This window comes from Balaenoptera physalus (genome assembly GCF_965194825.1).
Source record: "Balaenoptera physalus genome assembly, chromosome: 6".
Classification (NCBI taxonomy): Eukaryota; Metazoa; Chordata; class Mammalia; order Artiodactyla; family Balaenopteridae; genus Balaenoptera; species Balaenoptera physalus.
In genome coordinates, this window is record NC_138885.1 from 7,687,494 (window position 1) to 7,709,072 (window position 21,579).

Genomic DNA, 21,579 nt, shown 5'->3' on the forward strand with positions numbered 1-21,579 from the left:
ATCTGGAGAGCAGAGCCCCGGTGCTGGGAGGAACCCCCGGGCGTTAGGCAATCAGGGAGGGACCTGGCATCAGGGAGCCTCGTGAGACATCAGGCACGAGGGAGGGCCGGACAGGTGGAGTCCAGTTCAGGGCTGCTTCATGAGGTGTCCCAGGGGTGTGGTGACAGTAACCCCAACCTTTCTCTGCCACTTTTTCCTCAGAGGCAAATGAGAATAATAATTCTGCTGAGCTACTCAGGATGTTTGTGAAAAATAACTAATAATACTTGGTGAATTAAAGGGAGTGGGGAAGAGGCAGAAAGAGAAGGAGAAAGAGGAACAGGAAGAGAATAAGGAGACGGTACAAACAGGAGGAAGGGAAAGAGCAGCCAGTCCTCGTGCTGACAGAAGTCAGAAGCGAGGAGCCCGTGGTGTGTGTGTGTGACGGGGGGCAGTGGCTGCCGCAGTGGCGGGGCCACCAGGAAGCCCTAAGCAAACAGCCACCTGCTAAAAAATCTGGTTATTATTGTTCACAGTTTGATGTCTTAAAAGCATATCTTTTACTACAAAGTCTTAGAATGCACTAATGCGGATAAACCATATGATTTAAATACCTATGGGTCCTTTTCCAAAATAGGAAGTTCTCCCCCAACGGTAATCCGTAATATTCCTTTGGCACCGTAAGCAAAATTAGCTCAGGCTGGGACAAGGGCTAAGGGGATGCGAAAGGGACAGTCATTCCCTGTAGTGTGAGGTTCACTTCTCAGGCTTAGGTTAGCATTGGGGATCTCCCGTGGTCGCTCTCTCTTGGCCTCAAACACTAAGGGCAAAAAGAAATCTCTCTCTAATGTGTTCCACAGCAGCCAAGAAGCTGTCATTGGCTCCACATATATCCATTTTATGAACATTTTTCATTAAAAAGATGAGAATAAAGGCAGAGTTTTAAGTATATATACCAGCGATTCAAATTTCTGTTTGCAAGTATAAGGAAAATAAAGTCAAACTACTTAACGCTGTGTTTAAGTGAAAAAAGCAGGATATAAAATTACATGCACAACTACCTGAAAACTATCTAAAAATGTATCTAAAAATAAAAAACACCCCCTCAACAAAGATCTGCGCAAAGAGAAAAGATTGGATGGAAATACAGCTACAGAAGGAATTAGAGGGTTTTTTCTCTTGTGCTTTCCACTTTTTCTATTACTATGTGTAGCAGAAAATATGTAACAAATATAATTTTAAAGAAATGTATGTATTAGCAACAGATAAACAAAAGAATTGGAGATGATCAAGATCACAGAAAATTCAAGATAATCCTCTGTTAGAAATCCTTCATATGGCCTTTTACCAAACTCAGAAAACTTCTCGGGCAGTTCCAAGAAGCAGAAATCCCAGAAATGACTTTTCTTTGGTTGTGGAAGCACTGTGCACTTCGATCAGGAGATTTACCTTACTAATGTTTTACTTTTTGAAACAGCAAAGTGAGTTTCCACCACGACTGCCCTGAGGATGATGAGAATAATAGACATGCCACAGATCATTTACAGAGTACGAGATATGCTCAGGGGTCCTGCCCTGGCTCCCCGAGTCCTGACTCTCCACGCGCTTCTCAGGCAGACACTGTCGGCCGCTACACAACAGCCATCCATCCCTTGGCTCCCCTGTAACCTAACCTGGCTTTCTGTCCAGATGTGGCCTGGCAGTGTGCCCAGCCCCAGTGTGGGCCTCATGTGGGCTGAAGCCATCCTAGCAAAGCCGAGTCCTTTGCAGGCACAGGCACGTGGCCCAGCTCCTGCCAATGAGATGCTATTAGGAGTAGGTTCTCTACTGGTGACAGGTATTTACTCCTCTCTCATGAGAAAGTACAGACTGGGAAGGGGGCTCTGCTTCCAGCTCCACCATTCCTGTGTGTGGCCCCTTGTCCTCACTCTCCAAGATGGCCAGGAGGTATTCCAGAATGGAGGAGAGGATGAAGACGGAGGGGCAAAAGCGGTGGTCTGCCGAGGAAGGGTCTCTCAAGGCAAGTACTTGGAATAGACACTTCCACTGATTTCCCTTTAGCCAGTACTTACTTAGTCACACAGCCACATTTAGCTGCAAGGGAGACTGGGAAATGAACTCTTTATTATGGGGGGCCTATGTACTCAGCTAAAATCTGATGACTTGGGAAAGAAAAGGATGAATTTGGGGCCACCATTAGCTGACCTTGCTGCAAAAACAAAAGAGGCAGTCTTCTGGGGGGGAGGGGGGCTGATGTGAGATCATCCTTAATGAAAAGAGAGTCCCAAGCATACCCAGCCTCAGATCTTTGTTTCTAATGTCATCCCCCAATAAAAGGAAACAGGGCTCCTTGGAGAAATGGCTGAATCTAGGACTGGGGCAGGAAATAATCAAGATGAATCTGGCACATCTGTTAAGGCAAGAAAGTAAGGGAGTGCTCAAAAAAGTAAAACAAAAACAAAAACAAAACAAAACCTGCACAGTGATGGGGGTATGTCAAAGGGTCACAGGAGTTGATGGAAAGATCTCCTAATGCCCAAACCTGGAGCTACTTGAACAAAATAATGTGGTACTGGGTTATAAACCAGAGTAAAACATAAATACCCGTGAGTTCATAGTAATGTAAATAAATGACTGTATAAGTAAGTAACTGAGGTAGAAGGGACACATCTCCCACGCAGAAGAATTCTATGGAACTCATGTCCGATACTCTGCATTCCAGGGAGTGGAGCATATTTCCCCACTCCTCAGGTGTGAGCACGGTGACTCCTCTGCAGAGAGTACAGTATGGAAAGGGGGGCAAAAAGACTGTAGAAACCTGACAAACCAGACCTCAAACAGGCAATCAAGGTCAAGCTCAACAGTCATAAATCATGTGGATAGGATGTGTCCTTGACAGGCTGTGGTGAGAATGGCACGTTACCTCTGTGCTCTGCATCCCCCAAACCCATAACCCTGGTCTAATCACTAGAAAAACAGCAGACATACCACAGTGAAGGGATATTCTACAAAACACCTGACTAGTACTCTGCAGAACTGTCAAGGTCATCCAAAACAAGGGAAGTCATGGCCAAGAGAGCCTAAGGTGGCATGATGACTAAGAGTAATGTGGTGTCCCGGATGGGATTCTGAAACAGAAAAGGGACATTAAGTAAAAACTAAGGAAATCTGAATAAAGTACGGACTTTAGTTAATGATAATGTATCAATATTGGTTCCCTAATTGTGACAAATGTACCATTTTAATGTAAGATATGAATAATAGAGGAAACTGGGTGTGGGGTATATGGGAACTCTCTGTACTATCTTCTTAATTTTTCTGTAAATCTAAAACTATTCTAAAATTAAATGTTCATTAAAAAGAGAGAGAGGGACTTCCCTGGCGGTCCAGTGGTTAGGACTTGGCACTTTCACTACCATGGTGCCGGGTTCAATCCCTGGTCAGGGAACTAAGATCCCGCAAGCTGCACAGTGTGGCCAAAACAAAACAAAAACAAAAAATGAAGACAGAGAGAGAGAGACGAGAGAAAGACGCTTTACCCTCTTTCCCGAGTGGGAGGTCATAATGTTTGAAGCTGAGGCAGCCATCTTCTGACTGCAGAGATAACAATTCACAGCCCTAACCAACTTTGGACCCATCTATTGGATTTCTGTTAGGTGAGAACATAAACTTCACTGTTTAAGCTGTTTTTGGTCCGGGTGTTTTGTTCCTTGCAGCTGAATGCATCTCAACCGACATTCTTCAAATCACTTTCACAGTCACTGCTGTGGTTTACACCTTCACTTCCTTACTTAAGATCTTTAGCCCGCTCCAACACCCTTGCCTTTGCTCTCTTCCTTCTCTGCCTTACCCCCTGCCTGCATCTCTTCCAACACCCCAAGGCCAGCAACTCTTGCCATTCCCTGGACAGGGCATGTTCTTTTACACCTCCAAGTTTGTGCAGACTTGATTCCCTCTGCTTGTGAATGCCCACTCCTCCATCCTTATTTCTCCCAGCAAATAACTACCCTGAACCAAGTTTTAGCTCACCATGTGTGGTGCGCAGGATTCTCCTGTGTCCCTGAAAATTCCTGCCCATTGGTGGACGTGGCCTGCATAACCCCCGGCTACTGTGAATACAATGAGCTGTACTCCTATGGTTAAGTTATGTTGTAGGACAGTGGGTCTGGGTGGGCCTGATCTAATCACATGAACTCTTTAAAGGCAGACAGTTTCCTCTGGCTGGTAGCAAAAGAGAAAGTCAGATATTCAACATGTATAGGGGGATCTGGTGTGCAAGACATCCTCTGCTGTTGGCTTTCAGGATGGAGGGGATCACACGGCAAGGAATGCCAGTGGGCTCTAGGAGCCCACAGCAAGCTCTGGCTGACTGCCTGCAAGGAAATGGGGACCTCGACTCTACAACCACCAGGAACCAAATTCTGCCAACAAGAATGAGGTTGGAAGCAGATCTTTCCCAGGGGCTTCAGATGAGCACTCAGCCCAGCTGACATCTTGCTTTCAGCCTGTGATGCTGACCAGAGAACCCAGCCAGGATGCTGTGCAAACTTCTGACCTACAGAACCGTGAGCGAATAAACAGGTGTTGTTTGAAGCCACTAAGTCTCTGGTCGTTTGTTATGCAGCAACAGAAAACAAACACATCATGCCTCCTCTCGCAAGTTTTCCTTCACTTCTTGGGTACCCCTGTGCCATCTTCCTCTCCACTGCTGTGGCACCTCATAAACATCCCGCTATAGAGCATGTCACTCGGTATTATAATGATTTGTTTACCAGTCTGCTCTCCTCACAAGATTCTGAGTTCCTGGGAGAGGATGGGGACTACCACTTTATCATTGTAATCCCAGGCACACAGCAGGGAGGCAAAAGCAACAAATATTTGTGCGATGAAGGTTTCATCCAGGAGAAGAAAGCCTGAGATCACTAATTTGTAATCATATATACTACAGTAACCCAGGATGCCAGAAATTTAACGTCTAAGCAAGAGTCTCACCAATGTAAAAAGAGACTGGAGAAAAAGAAAAAAGAGGCTATTATTAATGTACACGTGGGGTGTTTCTAAGGAACCAGTGGTGGATGAAGTCCCCAGGTAGGGAGGGAAGGAGTGAGCAGAGGTGTGAAGAAAAATCCATCTCCATCTCTAGATTATTTAGTAAACAAGTATTTATTGAGCGCCTGCTATGTGGTCAGGCCAGGAATTGTTCAAAACAATATAGAAGTTTAAGATTTAAATCCTGCCCAAGCATACTGAGATCCTTTTTTTCTGTGGTCTACCAGGCTTAGATGTTAGAACCAAAAGCAATCTTAAAGACTGATTTTATGCGTATGTAAGCTTAAAATTCCTCCACTTCTTAAATTAGTGGGAGCAGTCTGCTTTTCTATTTAGCTGTGTATTTTTGAAGTCCTTCAGCATTAGCCCTTCTTTGTGTTGGCTGCCTAATCCTCCGCAGAGCAGATGAACCACTGTCAGCTCAGTCTTATAGTCATTTAGGTTTCCAGGCTTTCACTGTTACAAAAACCTGCCAATGAACATCTCTGTTCCTGCTCCTTTGACAACACCGCTAATGGGTCTGTAATAAAAATTCCACGAAGGGGATCCAGATATTTTATTACATAACATCCTCCTCCTCAGTCCCTGCCCCACGGATGCCAGCTCCCCTGCCCTCTAGGGCCCTGAGTTGGGGTAGTTGCTTACCTCTGGGTGGGTGCCGCCCCCAACTCTCGGTCTGGAAAAGTCAGGAAGCGGGTGGGACCCACAACGTACCGAGAAACCAAGCAGATGCTGAGAGAGAGGAGAAATGGCACAGGAAGTTGTTAAGGGGGTATTTGAGGAAAGAAGAGATGGGGCGGGACAGATACTTTCCGGATCAGAGTAGTGTGGGCTGAAAACAATCGGAATGTACGTTAGTCACATCACAGAGGCCTCCAACGCTAGCACGATGAATTTGTATTTTATCCCGCGGGGCGAGAGGGAGTGAAAATGGATTCGGTGAAAGAGATTGGGGTTTAGACCCTGCCACGAGTTCTGGGGGTGGGGTGTCAACTCATCTCTCTGGGCCGAGATTTCCACATCTGTTAAACTGAAAAAGTAATACTTGCTAGGCCGACCTCGAATACATACATGTAATAACTAAACAGAAAACAACTATAAAACTTAGAAGGCTGATCTCCAGGGGGGTGGTTTACGGTCAGGTGACAAGCCGACAAGAATTTCGTAAGTCCTTTAGGAAAAAATTCTGAAACCAGATCCAAAAATGAAGAGGCAGATGGCTTTTCGCCTGCAAACGACTTGCCATGGACTCGAAGTGGGTCGCAGCCTCTTCTTGCTCTGCTGCCCCCGCTCTGCCCGAAGCCACGCGGGAGACCCTTTTCGAGGTTTGCTTTGGAATCTCGGCGCCGAAGACTCCCGCAGATGCGAGGGGACCGAGATGCGTGCGCGCGTGTATGTGCGCGCGGCTCACCGGCCGGGAACCGGTAGCTACGACCTAAGTACAAGGGGGCGCGGCAGCCGGGCCCGGGCCGGGCATCTCCGCACGGCGGAGCGGGCGTGGGCAGCGGGACGTGCGTGGACGCAACCGGCCACTGCGCAGGCGCGGACACGCTCTCCTCGGTCTGCGCGCGGCGCTCCAGGCGGGCGCGCGCCCACGGCGGGTTCCGCTCCCGACAGGCGGAGGGCTGCGCGCGCACGAGCGAGCCGGCCGTGACGTGTGCCGCGCTACGCCCGACGTCACGGGTCCGTGTGTAGTGGCGGCCGGGCTGCCCTCAGCAGCGGCTCCTGACGAGGGCGGTGCGGCCGCTGGGTGCGGCGTTCGGGGGTCCTGCGGCCCGCGGCGGCGGCGGCGGCGACCACGACCGGGAGGCCCGGCGCTCCCAGCCGCGGAGTCGCCGCTCCCGCCCCTTCTCCGGCCTCGGCGGCGCCCGGCCGCGGCTTCCTCCTTTCCTACCCAGCTTCCCGCGGGCCTCCGGGCCGCGGCGGCGAGAAGCACCGAGGGGCTCCGAGAGGCTCCGGCCGGCCGCCACGGTCCACGCGCCCGGCCCGGGCTCCATGTGAAGGAGGGACGGGCCTGGCCCCCCGGCCCGCGCCCGACTCCTCGTGCGCCCCTCCGGCTCCCGGGGGCCCGCAGCCTCCCCCGACCGGGGGGCGCGGTGACAGGCCGCGCGGGGGCGGAGGGGTGGGCCTGCGGCTCCCTATGTCCCCGCGGAGCGGCCGGTACGTGTGCTCGGGGGCGCGCATGTGTGTGGGGGTGGGGGTGGGGGCGGGGGCGGGGGTGGGGGTGCGGGCCGGACGTGGGGAGGGGGCCGCCGCCGGCCTGTGCGCTGCTCCCGGGGCGGAGGTTTCGCTAGGTGGTTGCCTCGCTCCGGGTGGGCGGGCTTCGGGCCCCCTGCATCCTGTCCTGAAGTCCAGGTCTGAGCGAACTAGACTGCTGGGCGGTGGAGCTGTCAGACGCGTACTCTGCAGGGCTTTGGGAAGGAAGATTGTCCCTAGTCCTTGGCAGAAGCAGAAATGTTATATGCAGTGAGCGAGAAAGTGCTTGTCTTTGCCCTGTTACCGCGTGGTTCACTAGTGGTTAGGGTCGAGGCCCCTTTCTGTTTACGGACCGTTTAGCTAGCACTTACCACTTAATGCGCGCCCGGTATTTGTCGTGCGTTGTCTCACTTCACCTTCGAAGCCCAGTGCGGTGGGTACGTGTCTCCCCATTTTACAGTTGAAAAAATCGAGGCTCAGATTCAGGAACTTGCCCAAGGTCGTGCAGTTTGGTAATCTGGGAAAGTCTTGATTCGAATATTATGTCTTTTCTGTAGAACCGTATTTCTGGGTCTTGCGAAAATAAATTTGTGAGGAAAATGAGAATAGCTGGAAAGTTTCTTCTTGGGAGTAAATTCTAAATACATAGGTAGAGTTCATTTGCCCGTAATGTAGGCTGTTCGATGTGTTTTGCTGCAGCCTAGCCAGATGATTTTCTTGGCTCTTTTTTAAAAAATTACTTTTAAAAGGTGACTCCATGCACCTTTACCTTGTTTTTTTGCAGTGGGACTGAATGAGCAGAAAATATTTCCTGTCTTATCAAAAGGAAGAAATAGATTTGGTAAAACTCCATGTTTCTTGAAAAGTTACAATTTTACTTGTGTAATTCTTGATGCGTACAGGGAACTCGCAGTTGGGTGATTTCCTTGAGATTTCCTTATTGCAAAATTTGTTACTGGATTATGTGGCAATGGCAACACGCTTAGTAATTTGTGCGTTAATTTGTGCAATATTTCTGAGTGGAGTGTCAAAATTTAATGTGTAGAATATTGTAAAAAGTTATCTTTTAACGGTGTGATTTTTTTCTTTCCTTTATATGTAGCAACTAATGAGTGTTTATAAACTAACTGAAATTCTCATTTTAACATTGGCCTGTACTGTTTCTTTGGTTATGGTTAGGGAAAAACTAAAGTTCTTTACATTTCTCTTTACAGAAGAAAGTGTTGATAAATCCCTTTGAGTAGTTAAAGCTTGATGCATAGTTGTAAATGTTTAAGAAATCTATTGATGCCCAAAATTGTAGTACTTTATAATTTCTTTTAGTATATTATCAGGTTTAAGAAAATTTGTAGTTGAATGTCTTTGTAATGTCTGTAGAGAAAAGGTCGAATTATATAGTTAAGTTATAGTTATATGGTTCACAGATTGATTTGTTGTTTGGTTAAAATATAAATGTATGGTGAGTCTTGTTGAATATAATATCATTGTAGAATGCTTATCCAGTCATGCTCTCCATGTGTCTCTCTTGAAAGAAATAACTATTAAAGATTTATCTTAAATAATTGTATTACATTATAGATTCAATCTTTTAAGCAGTGTTTTAGTTGGAACTTTCATTCCTAGTTTACCTTATTGCTACCAAAGGGGTAAACTATATTTAATAGATGCTATATTAAAATGAAATCATGTTTGGTTCTAGGCAGTGCCCACAGCTTTGGTGTCAGGTTGATTTTTTTTTTTTTCCCCCTGTAGAATTGGAGCTCTCTAGGCTCCCTCCCACCACCACCCCCAAACCCAGCCCCAACTTTTTATTATAAAACAATTTCAAGTACACAGGAAGTTGGTAATATTGAACATCCGTCTGATAACTCTCTAGTTTCATTTGTTGACATCTTGCCGTATTTGATTTGTGTATAAATACGCGTATATTATTTTTGGCCATACCATTTGAAAACTAAGCTGTAGACATTATGACACTTTACCCCTAAATATGTCAGCTTGCATCTCCAAAGATAAGGACATTTTCTTACATAGCCAAAATACCATTATTGTTAACTTTCTTAGTTAATACTTTTTATTGGTAGTTAATAGTTTCTTATTGATCATTTTTTAATGTAATCTAGTATCTGTCCATGTTTAAATCTCCCCATTTGTGCTGCACGGTCTTTTACGGCTTTTTATACTCAATCCCACCAAACCAGGATCCCATCAAGGTTTATTCACTGCATTTGGTTAAGTCTCTTTGATCTCTTTGAATCTAGAACAGCCTCACCTCCCCCTTTTATTTATTTTTATTTTTTATTTATCTGTCGATCTGTTTTTTGGCTGTGCCACATGGTATGTGGGATCTTAGTTCCCTGGCCAGGGATCGAACCCGTGCCCCCTGCAGTGGAAGTGCGGAGTCTTAACCACTGGAATGCCAGGGAAGTCCCATTACCTCTCCCTTTTAAAATGGTGGGTTTTTTTTGTTTGTTTTGTTTTGTTTCAGAGATCAAGCCAGTTACCTTATAAAATGAGTCACATTCTGGATTTGTCTGATATTCTTCCCTCGTGTCATTTAGCATGTTCCTCTTTTCCCCCTACACTAACTGTAAGTTAGGTTTAAAGGATTGATTAGTTTCAAATTAAATATTTTGGGCAAGAATAACTACTGAGTGTTGCTGTGTACTTTATATTGCTTCCCATCAGGGGATGTATATTGTCAAGTCCTGTTATTTGTGATGCTGAGTTTGATCACTTGGTTATGGGGGTTAAGGTGAGGTGTATTTTCCCCATTGCAGTTGGCAAGTAGGCTGGCATGATAAATTAGCACTCTAGTGCTGGCCTGTTCTCCAGTAATCTTTCACCTAATAGTTTTATGTATTGCTGCATCTATTGCTGATCCTTGTCAAGGTAACTTTTGAATTTCAATGTTAACAATCTTTTGTTGGTCTATAGATAGTAACAACATCACAGGAATTGTAAAAATCTATGCTGCTATATTAGGTTCTGATTTCTAGGATTTTAAAGATTTTTAATCATGAATTCAAGGTATCTCCTCTTATGAATAAAAAGAAACCTGGCCCGAGAAAAATGGGAAAAATTCAATGCCTGTCCTTTCCTGTACTCTTTTGTCTGTCTCAAGGAGTGTGAGTGTGTGTGTGAGTGTGTGTGTGTGTTGTTTTTTTTTGTTTTTGGCTGTGCCACGTAGCTTGTGTGGCTTGTGAGATCTTAGCTCCTCGACAAGGGATTGAACCCAGGCCCTTGGCAGTAGAAGCGTGGAATCCTAACCACTGGACCACCAGGGAATTCCCTCAAGGAGAGTGTTTCTTTTCAGTTTTTCTTAGCCAGTATTTGTTGCACAGGAATAGCCAGAAATACAATAAAGGGAGAATGGCTTTACTAGAAAACGTTTTGACAAAACTGTCTGTTTTCTGGTGTAATACAAAGGAGCACTGGATTGAGAATCAGAAGATCTAAACTCTAGGCCTAATTCTACCATTCTGTGAAGTGCAAGGATTATAAGTTTTTAAATTTCACCCTGTATTCTTACATCATAATGATTGTTAGTAAACATTTGTGAATTTCTGATAATGAGACATGTTGGTTACATTTAGAGGCAAACCTCACTTCAATTAAGCCACATAGAAATAAATCAACTGTGTGTAATATAAAATTGAATTTATTTCCCAACGAATTAACTGACATTTAGTAGGTGATTGTTTTAATGAAGGGTTCGTAATAGAACTTACTTAAGTAACACATTTTCTCATTAAAAGTATGATTTAATTCATGAAGCAAGTTTACATGAAGGTTTTCCACACATCTCTTTTATAAACAGGATGAACTGTATATATGGAAGTTAAAAAACTTCTCCCTTATTCTCAAGCGTTGTACAGAGGTATACCTCTTTATACACACACATTTATAAGAAACGTCTGTATAATTTCGTCTTTTATCTAGGATATCCTTGGGATTTATTAGGAACATTGGCTGACTGCTTCTCATTCTGGTTAATCACATATTTGCTTTGTAACATCTCTTGTGTTGTTGCCTTTATTGTTACTTAGCCCTTGTTGCTTACTTTTTTTGTTATGCATACTTTGTCAGGAGGATAGGGGTAGAATCCTCTTTGGAGTTCCTCTGGTAACTAGCTCACCACCTTTCTTATAAGTGTTCAAGAGTGTTACGCTTGAGATTCATAGTACCATAAATTTAAAAAGCGCTGTGGGGTTTATAAACTTCAGAAGTTTTTTCTAGAGTTTTTCCCCCAGTTATGCAGTTAGTCATTTAGTGTGGACTTTAATTATTAATAATGACCAATTAAAAGAATAGTTTAAGATATGATTTTATCAGTATTCTTCTGATAATTCCCAGATTGGGTGCCCTCAGCGCTACTACCTCAGGCGGAATGCTCCCTGAGCACTCTGCACCTGCCTCGACCACCCACTGACCGCATTGCACTGTGCACATCTCTGTGCCTTCCACTGGGAAGTTGGCTCTTCAAGGACAGAGGCAGTGTTTTGTTGATTTTGGTGCCCCAACACCGAGCACAATGCCTGTTGCCAAATGTTTATTAAATGAATAGTGAGTTGACAGAAGAGACCTCCTTTTGCACTGTTATAGGAGTCTTAAAAGGTGGTGCCTGCCTGAGTTGAACAGGGTGGGGAAGTTCAATAAAATACTTCCATATGCCCAGGAGAAAATTAAGTGTTTGTGAACAGCTCTACCACAGAGGCAAGGCTGTGGAAAAGTTGTTTTTTTTTTTTTTTTTAAATTTTAGCCTTCTTTATTAAAGATTTATTGATTGATTGATTGATTGATTGCTATGTTGGGTCTTCGTTTCTGTGCTAGGGCTTTCTCTAGTTGTGGCAAGCGGGAGCCACTCTTCATCGCGGTGTGCGGGCCTCTCACTATCATGGCCTCTGTTGTTGCGGAGCACGGGCTCCAGACTCACAGGCTCAGTAGTTGTGGCTCATGGACCCAGTTGCTCTGTGGCATGTGGGATCTTCCCAGACCAGGGCTCGAACCCGTGTCCCCTGCATTAGCAGGCAGATTCTCAACCACTGTGCCACCAGGGAAGCCCAAAGTTGTTGTTTTTTTAAAAAAATTTTATTTATTTATTTGGTTGCACCAGGTCTTAGTTGTGGCAGGCGGGATCCTTAGTTGCGGCACGTGGGCTCCTTAGTTGTGGTATGTGAACTCTTAGTTGCGGCATGCATGTGGGATCTATTTCCTTGACCAGGGATTGAACCCAGGCCCCCTGCATTGGGAGCACAGAGACTTGCGCCACGGGGGAAGTCCCTCGAAAAGTTTTTGAAAATTGTTAATAGGAGCTAGTGGGAGAATATGAGATAATATTTATTATTTTTGTAAGTCTTTGAGAACAGATCTGCAGTCTAAGGTGAAGCCAGTTTTTAGTTGTTTCTGTGCTATTGTTAAATACTTCCAACTCATATTGTATTTTAGATTTGTGACTTGAAGATGCTTCATTATCATTATTTGATAAGTTTGACTGACTTGGCTACATTTTAATCGTATTTGTGGAGTTTTAAATTAACCCAAAATATTTTGTTCTTTTGTTTTAATATGAAAGAAATGAGACCAATGTCCTCTGCCTAACTTTAAGGAGAATTAATATCATGATTTATATGATGACTTTAATGCATTTTTAAATCAGTTTAGGCATTTTTAAGTAGCCTGTTGACTGCTTTGTAAAATTAGTAATATTTTATTGTATAGTATGAAATAATGTCAAACTATATTTGCAAACTTTCTGATTTGCTTAGACATTAAAAGGAAATGAAAGAAGTAGAAGGTAGCTCACCTTAGTGTTGATGAAGATCTACTTTGAGAGATGGTGCAACATTAACCGTCTGACCTGTGAGCAGTACCTGCCTGCATTCTATTGACTTCACCCCCAAACCACCATGTACCTGCATATATAAATCTTGCCCCATGATATGAGAAAGGTTAGATGAGTTATGTGTTCTTAAGATCATGTAATATATATTAATCAGCATCTCAAAGTTATGTCCCATAGTCATGGACTGTTGCATACTGCCTTAGGGTTAGAAGGTTTACTCAGGGATGTATCTTGCCTAGTGTTCCTGAAGTGAGTACCACAAACTACAAACTGTATTTCATGCTGTTTGTTGAACACTGATGGTAGGTAGGAAGCCTGAGTTCAGTCTTAAATCTGCCATTAATTAGAAATAGACTGTGATAAAGTGACTTCAACATTTCTTTTTTTAAAAAAAAACTTATTTTAAATTTTTGTTTATTTTTGGCTGCATTGGGTCTTCGTTGCTGCGTGCGGGCTTTCTCTAGTCGTGGCGAGCAGGGACTACTCTTCATTGCGGAGCGCAGGCTTCTCATTGCGGTGGCTTCTCGTTGCGGAGCACGGGCTCTAGGCACGTGGGCTTCAGTAGTTGTGGTGCACAGGCTCAGTAGTTGTGGCTCACGGGCTCTAGAGCGCAGGCTCAGTAGTTGTGGCACATGGGCTTAGTTGCTCCGTGGCATGTAGGATCTTCCGGCCAGGGCTCGAACCCCTGTCCCCTGCATTGGCAGGTGGATTCTTAACCACTGCGCCACCAGGGAAACCCACTTCAACATTTCTGAATTTGAAAAAGTTGCCCTAGTTAATTTCTTAAGGACCTGTCTAGTCTCTGATTCTGTGAGATCCACAACATAATAGAAAATAGTAAAGAGTCAAAAGAGATTTAAGTTTTTTTGGTTAGGAGGTTGTTAAGATGACAACAGTCCAGGGAAGGTTAGTTATAGGGCAGCATTTGGAAGATAAATAGCTCTCTTTAAATGTGATTAATTTGTCAGAATGAGATTTTTTACTTAAAGGTAGTTTATAGCCAAGTACCTTGTGTTGAACTATGGTAACCTATAGTAGGCTCTCAGTAAATACTTGTTGAAAGAGTGAATGAATAACTTCAGGACTGATGCGATAGAAATCAGAATCACTCATAGATCAGTTTAGTGATAAAATCCAGGATAGTAAGCATTGAACCCTAGAAAATAACAGAGAAGAACTACATTATTCTCATGAATGGGGAGCCAAGACTAGTGAAATACATTTTTGGAAATACTTCAGCCAAAAGGGAGGGAAGATCTTTCTGGAAAAGGAAAAAAAAAAGTATTGGAAAACTTGTACATGCAGTCTTTTATGCCCACTAGAAATTTTAAAATAATTTATGGATGTACTTGGATAAGTCCAAAACGATTACGTAAAAGAATGAAGCTTTCTACTTCCCAATGGAAAAAACATTTGGGACAAATTATACCTCAGCAAATTTTTTTTTTCCCTCAGAATCTTTCTGTATCCTTATTCTTTCTTTCTCCATCTTCACATCTCTAACCAAAGCACAGAAGTACCTTAAGAGTGCTTGGCTTATTTTATCCTTAGTTAATAAATTGGTATTGGCTTTTGTTAATCTGATTAACACTAAACTCTAGTGTTTTCTCTCATGTAAATCTTGCTCTTTTGCAAATGGGAGGATCAAGTAAGGGAGATACAGCTTCTTTAGAATGAGGGACTCTTCAGCCTGTTTTCAAAGATGGGCAGCTCAGAACCTATAAAAGAAGGCTTGATTGGAGATTATGAAAGGACTGAGTGCCCTAGATTTGGTTATGCAGGAAGATTTCAAAAGGGAAAGTTGCAGAGATCTTGGTCAGTAGATGGGGGGAGGCTTGAGTAGTTGCATGGGTTAGGAGTCAATCACAGAAGAAGAACTGCTATGGTATTATGGAATTAAGGGATTTATGAAAGGAGGAAGACCTTACGGAGTTGTGGGAGAAACTTGGAAACCAGAGTCTGTAAGGAGGAATCGGCAGATCAGAGAAGTCACTAATCAGTCTTCCTGAAGCAGTGGTGCAGTGGGCAAGTCAGAGTTTGCAGGTGAATCTGAGAAGCTAGGTATGCCCAGCTGCTGGAGTGGGACTGCACAGTAGAGCTGGTGGAAAGTATGGAAAGCTGTTGCCTCTGCATAGCTACCTCTTCTGTGGTCTTCTGTCAGGCTTTTGGTGGTGGGGCTGAGGTTGCTGTTTGGTCAGCAGGGTTGGCAATCAGGAAGAAGAGCTGCATGCAGTACAGGGGAGAGCAGAGACACGGTGCAATCTTCTGGCAACTCTGCATCTAACCATAATCTTCCGAGAGTAATTTCCATCTTTGGCCAGCTCTAACCTGGAACCATGTGGGAAGAGGATTCTGGGAAAGGTAGTTTGAACTTAAAAGTTGACATGGTACAAACTGTCACTGCAGGTGAGAGTGGGGGGTGGGAAACCACAGTCGGGAATGTGGTAGTTGCGGGAGTCCACAGTGATATTTTATAGATCTAGGTTCATCCTCCTGTGAGAGAGCAAGTTCTTTAAAATCTCCAGGCCTTTTTCTTCCTCTGTGAAATGGAGAGATAATACCTACTTTACAGGATTATTGTGAGGATTAAATGAAATGTTTGTAAAGCATTTAGCAGTGTCAGCACAATGTAAAATATTGTAAATAGTAGCTTTTGTTATTAGTAGTAGTTGCGGTAGTAATGAGAAGGGATTGAGAAATAGGAAGGGTGTATTTCGAAAGGGGAGAAGTAGAGCAGATGAGTGGAGATAAGAATGAAGTAGAAGACATGGTTCCTGTATTTGAGAATGTTATAGTCAAGCTGCAGAGAACACATGTAAACATAAAGCATGGTTGGGAAGCTGTTAAATAAGGTAATATCCTTTAAGAAGAATGACTGCTGTGATGAGCGGAGAGACAGCAAGTGCTGTCATTCCAGGGCAGTTAAGGTTCAGCGGTAATGTATGTGAAATTCCTAGTACACTGGCAGTCCACAGAGGTTAATTATTTTCCACTTCTTATTTATAGAAGGAAAGATGCCCAGATGAGGGGGGTAGGGGAGGCTTAAGCTGGGTCCTTGTTTAGACAAGTAGAAAAAGGGAGGAAGCATTTCAGACAGCAGAAATAGGAGGAGACATGGACAAGGCATGTAGCACTGCATTAACTCAATTTGGGACCTGTTGACTCCACTCTTTGCTTTTGGTAATCTGTTTATAGTTTCTAAAGATTGTCCGTGTTTGCTTCTGCTTGGGCCAGTTGCCCATCTCTGGACCATCAGTTATGGTGTGGGACCACACTGAGCTAATTTGGTGACACTTAGTAATCAAGTGGGTGGTTGGAGGTGGTGGTGGTAGAAGGGACAAGCTTCCAGAAGAAGGCCACTATGGATGAGTCCCTCCTTTTGTTATAGTCATTTGGTACAATAATTCTACCTTGTTATTTTTCAGTTCCTCGAATTAAGCATTTTATTCTTTTAATACAATTAATATTTGTGTAAGTTAACCATGTTTACCAATTTTTTGCCAGCTTTTGTTCTCCTGGAATCACTTTCCTTCTTCACAAAGTATATCCTTTAGAAGTTCCTCAACTACGAAGGGTCTGTTGGTGATAAATTACGATTTCTGTTTGTTGGAAATCTTTAACTCTTGTTCTTGAATGACGTTTTAGTTGTGAGTGAAAGTCTAGATTGGCAGTTATTTTTCCCTCAGCATTTTGAAGATAGTATTCCAGTCTGTTTTCTCTTGTATAATCAGACCTAAAAGGCTGTACGGATGTTTTATTAATGATAATTTTTTCATTGTGTTGTTGGAGTATATAAGTGATTTTTTAATGGAAGTATTCACATTTTTTTTTCTTTCTATTTTAATTTTTAAATTCACTGAATGTTTATTGAAAAATCTTAGGAATGTCTTAGGAATCAGTAAAATAAGCTTTTAATAAGTTTGTTATCTAGTTGTTCATGTGCGCAGTTATTACTAAAATGTTTGACTACCTTCTCTGTGTTAACACTGAAGATAAATAAATTGATCATTGTTCCTGTAGTCATAGGCTCCATTCTGGTTGGGGAGAGACAGACATATTAGGGTGACCTCATAATTAGTTATCCAAACTGGGCTACTTTTAAGAGTGAAAGGATGGTATTTTAAAAATGATCTTGGAGCAACAAAAATAAACTGGGAAAGACCTGCAAGATGACAGAGGAGTAAGACGTGGAGGTCACGTTCCTCCCTACAAATACATCAGAAATACATCTACATGTGGAACAATTCCTACAGAACACCTACTGAGAACGCTGGCAGAAGACCTCAGACTTCCCAAAAGGCAAGAAACTCCCTACGTACCTTGGTAGGGCAAAAGAAAAAAGAAAAAAACAGAGACCAAAGAATAGGGATGGGACCCGCACCTCTGGGAGGGAGCTGTGAAGGAGGAAAAGTTTCGACACACTAGGAAGCCCCTTCACTGGTGGAGATGGGTGGTGACGGGGGGGAAGCTTCGGAGCCACAGAGGAGAGCACAGCAACAGACGTGCAGAGGGCAAAGCGGAGAGATTCCCGCATAGAGGATCGGTGCCAACCAGCACTCACCAGCCCGAGAGGCTTGTCTGCTCACCCGCTGGGGCGGGTGGGAGCTGGGAGCTGAGGCGCAGGCTTCAGTCGGTCAGATTGCAGGGAGAGGACTGGGGTTGGCTGCGTGAACACAGCCTGAAGGGAACTAGTGCGCCACAGCTAGCTGGGAGGGAGTCCGGGAAAAAGTCTGGACCTGCCTAAGAGGCAAGAAGAGGCCATTGCTTTGGGGTGTGTGAGGAGAGGGGATTCAGAGCACCGCCTAAACGAGCTCCAGAGATGGTTGCGAGCTGCGGCTATCAGCGCGGACACCAGCGGCGGGCATGAAATGCTAAGGCTGCTGCTGCAGCCACTAAGAAGCCTGTGTGCAAGCCCAGGTCACTATCCACACCTCCCCTCCCGGGAGCCTGTGCAGCCCTCCACTGCCAGGGTCCCATGATCCAGGGACAACTTCCCCGGGAGGACGCACGGCGCGCCTCAGGCTGTTGCACCATCACGTCGGCCTCTGCCACACTTTAACCCCGTCCTGTCTGAGCAAAGAACAGATGCCTTCAGGCGACCTACATGCAGAGGCGGGGCCAAATCCAAAGCTGAACCCCAGGAGCTGTGTGAACAAAGAAGAGAAAGGGAAATCTCTTCCAGGAGCCTCAGGAGCAGTGGATTAAATCTCCACAATCAACTTGATGAATTCTGCATGTCTGGAATACCTGAATAGACAACAGATCATCCGAAAATTGAGTTGGTGGACTTTGTGTGATTTTATCTGTGTAGCTTTGCTTTTACCATTTGTCCTAGGGTTCTGTCTGTCCATGTTGGTTTTTTTTTTTTTTTTTTTTTCTTTTTAAGTATAGTTTTTTAGCGATTGTTATCATTGGTGGATTTGTTTTTTGGTTTGGTTGCTCTCTTCTTGACTTTTTTTTTTATTACTTTGTTTATTTTTTTATTTTAATAACTTTTCTTTTTCTTTTTTTTCTTCCTTCCTTTCTTTCTTTCGTTCTTTTTCTTTCTTTCTCTTCCTTCCTTTCTTTTTTCTTTCTCTCTCGCTCTTCCTTCCTTTCTTTCTTCCTTCCTTCCTTTTTCCTTTCTCTCTCTTCCTTCTTTCTTTTCTTTGTTTCTTTCTCTTCCTTCCTTTTTTCCTTTCTCTTCTATCTTTCTCTTCCTTCCTTCCTTTTTTCCGTTCTCTCCTTCCTTCCTTCCTTCCTTCCTGATCTTCCTTTTTTTCTTTCTCGCTCTCTCCCTTCCTTCCTTCCTTCTCTCCTTCTTTCTTTTTCTTTCTTTCTCTTCCTTTTTTTCTTTCTCTCTCTCTTCCTTCCTTCCTTTCTTTCTTCCTTCCTTCCTTTTTCCTTTCTCTCTTCCTTCTTTCTTCCTTTCCTTTTTCCTTTCTCTTCTTTCTTTCTCTTCCTTCCTTCCTTTTTTCCTTTCTCTCCTTCCTTCCTTCCTAATCTTCCTTTTTTTCTTTCTCTCTCTCTCTCCCTTCCTTCCTTCCTTTTCTCCTCCTCTTTCTTTTTTTCTTCTCTCTCCCTCCCTCCCTCCCTTTTCCTCTGAGCCGTGTGGCTGACAGAGTCTTGGTGCTCTGGCTGGGTGTCAGGCCTGTGCCTCTGAGGTGGGAGAGCCAAGTTCAGGACATTGGTCCACCAGAGGCCTCCCGGCTCCACATAATATCAAACAGCGAAAGCTCTTTCAGAGATCTCCATCACAACGCTAAGACCCAGGTCCACTCAACGACGAGCAACTACAGTGCTGGACACCTTACGCCAAACAACTAGCAAGACAGGAACACAACCCCACTCATTAGCAGAGAGGCTGCCTAAAATCATAATAAGGTCACAGACTCCCCAAAACACACCACTGGACGCGGTCCTGCCCACCATAAAGACAAGATCCAGCCTTACCCACCAGAACACAGGCACCAGTCTCCTCCACCAGGAAGCCTACACAACCCACTGAACCAACCTTAGCCACTGGGGGCAGACACCAAAAACAACAGGAACTACAAACCTGCAGCCTGTGAAAAGGAGACCCCAAACAGTAAGTTAAGCAAAATGAGGAGACAGAGAAACACAGCAGATGAAGGAGCAAGGTGAAAACCCACCAGACTAAACAAATGAAGAGGAAATAGGCACTCTACCTGAAAAAGATTTCAGAGTAGTGATAGTAAAGATGATTCCAAATCTTGGAAATAGAATGGAGAAAATACAAGAAACGTTTAACAAGGAGCTAGAAGAACTAAAGAGCAAACAAACAATGATGAACAACACAAGAAATGAAATTAAAAATTCTCTAGATGGAATCAATAGCAGAATAACTGAGGGAGAAGAATGGATAAGTGACCTGGAAGATAAAATGGTGGAAATAACTACTGCAGAGCAGAATAAAGAAAAAAGAATGAAAAGAATTGAGGGCAGTCTCAGAGACCTCTGGGACAACATTCAACGGACCAACATTCAAATTATACGGGGCCCAGTAGAAGAAGAGGAAAAGAAAGGGACTGAGAAAGTATTTGAAGAGATTATAGTTGAAAACTTCCCTAATATGGGAAAGGAAATAGTCAATCAAGTCCAGAAAGTGCAGAGAGTCCCATACAGGGTAAATCCAAGGAGAAATACTCCAAGACACATATTAATCAACTTATCAAAAATTAAATAGAAAAAATATTAAAAGCAGCAAGGGAGAAACAAAAAATAACATACAAGGGAATCCCCGTGAGGTTAACAGCTGATCTTTCAGCAGAAACTCTGCAAGCCAGAAGGGAGTGGCAGGACATATTTAAAGTGATGAAAGGGAAAAACCTACAACCAAGATTACTCTACCCAGCAAGGATCTCATTCAGATTTGATGGAGAAATTAAAACCTTTACAGACAAGCAAAAGCTGTGAGAATTCAGTACCACCAAACCAGCTTTACAACAAATGCTAAAGGAACTTCTCTAGGCAGGAAGCACAAGAGAAGGAAAAGACCTATAATAACAAAGCCAAAACAATTAAGAAAATAGTAATACATATCGATAACTACCTTAAATGTAAATGGATTAAATGCTCCAACCAAAAGACACAGAGTGGCTGAATGGATACAAAAAAAAGACCCACATATATGCTGTCTACAAGAGACCCACTTCAGACCAAGGGACACATATAGACTGAAAGTGAGGGGATGGAAAAAGATATTCCCTGCAAATGGAAATCAAAAGAAAGCTGGAGTAGCAGTTCTCATATCAGATAAAATAGACTTTAAAATTAAGACTATTACAAGAGACAAAGAAGGACACTACAGAATGATCAAGGGATCAATCCAAGAAGAAGATATAACAATTGTAAATATTTATGCACCCAACATAGAAGCACCTCAATACATAAGGCAAATGCTAATGACCATAAAAGGGGAAATCAACACAATCATAGTAGGGGACTTTAACACCCCACTTTCACCAATGGACAGATCATCCAAAATGAAAATAAATAAGGAAACACAAGCTTTAAATGATGCATTAAACAAGATGGACTTAATTGATATTTATAGGACATTCCATCCAAAAACCACAGAGTACACTTTCTTCTCAAGTGCTCATGGAACATTCTCCAGGATAGATCATATCTTGGGACACAAATCAAGCCTTGGTAAATTTAAGAAAATTGAAATCATATCAAGTATCTTTTCTGACCGCAACGCTATGAGACTAGATATCAATTACAGGAAAATGTAAAAAATACAAACACATGGAGGCTAAACAATACACTACTAAATAACCAAGAGATCACTGAAGAAATCAAAGAGGAAATCAAAAAATACCTAGAAACAAATGACAAAACACGATGACCCAAAACCTATGCGATGGAGCAAAGGCAGTTCTAAGAGGGAAGTTTATAGCAATACAGTCCTACCTCAAGAAACAAAAAACATCTCAGACAACCTAAACTTACGCCTAAAGCAGTTAGAGAAAGAAGAACAAAAAAACCCCCAAAGTTAGCAGAAG

The 21,579-nt window shown here is 43.4% G+C and overlaps 1 protein-coding gene and 1 long non-coding RNA gene across 3 annotated transcripts in view; one reads left to right on the forward strand and one right to left on the reverse strand.

The window, feature by feature from the left end:
- Nucleotides 1–1,437: 1,437 nt before the first annotated feature.
- Nucleotides 1,438–6,349, reverse strand: LOC309662781. Its single transcript, XR_014264956.1, has 3 exons — nucleotides 6,272–6,349; nucleotides 5,674–5,760; nucleotides 1,438–1,482 (listed from the first exon to the last, which is right to left on the reverse strand). It is a non-coding gene; the product is annotated as an uncharacterized lncRNA (long non-coding RNA).
- The window catches only part of MAP3K2 (mitogen-activated protein kinase kinase kinase 2), a 97,100-nt gene continuing 81,268 nt past the window's right edge, over nucleotides 5,748–21,579 (forward strand). Inside the window, exon 1 of one of the 2 annotated variants that reach the window (XM_082465873.1) lies at nucleotides 5,748–6,353. The gene's annotated coding sequence lies outside the window, so the exon portion shown is untranslated. The other variant, XM_082465874.1, reaches the window with a different exon arrangement.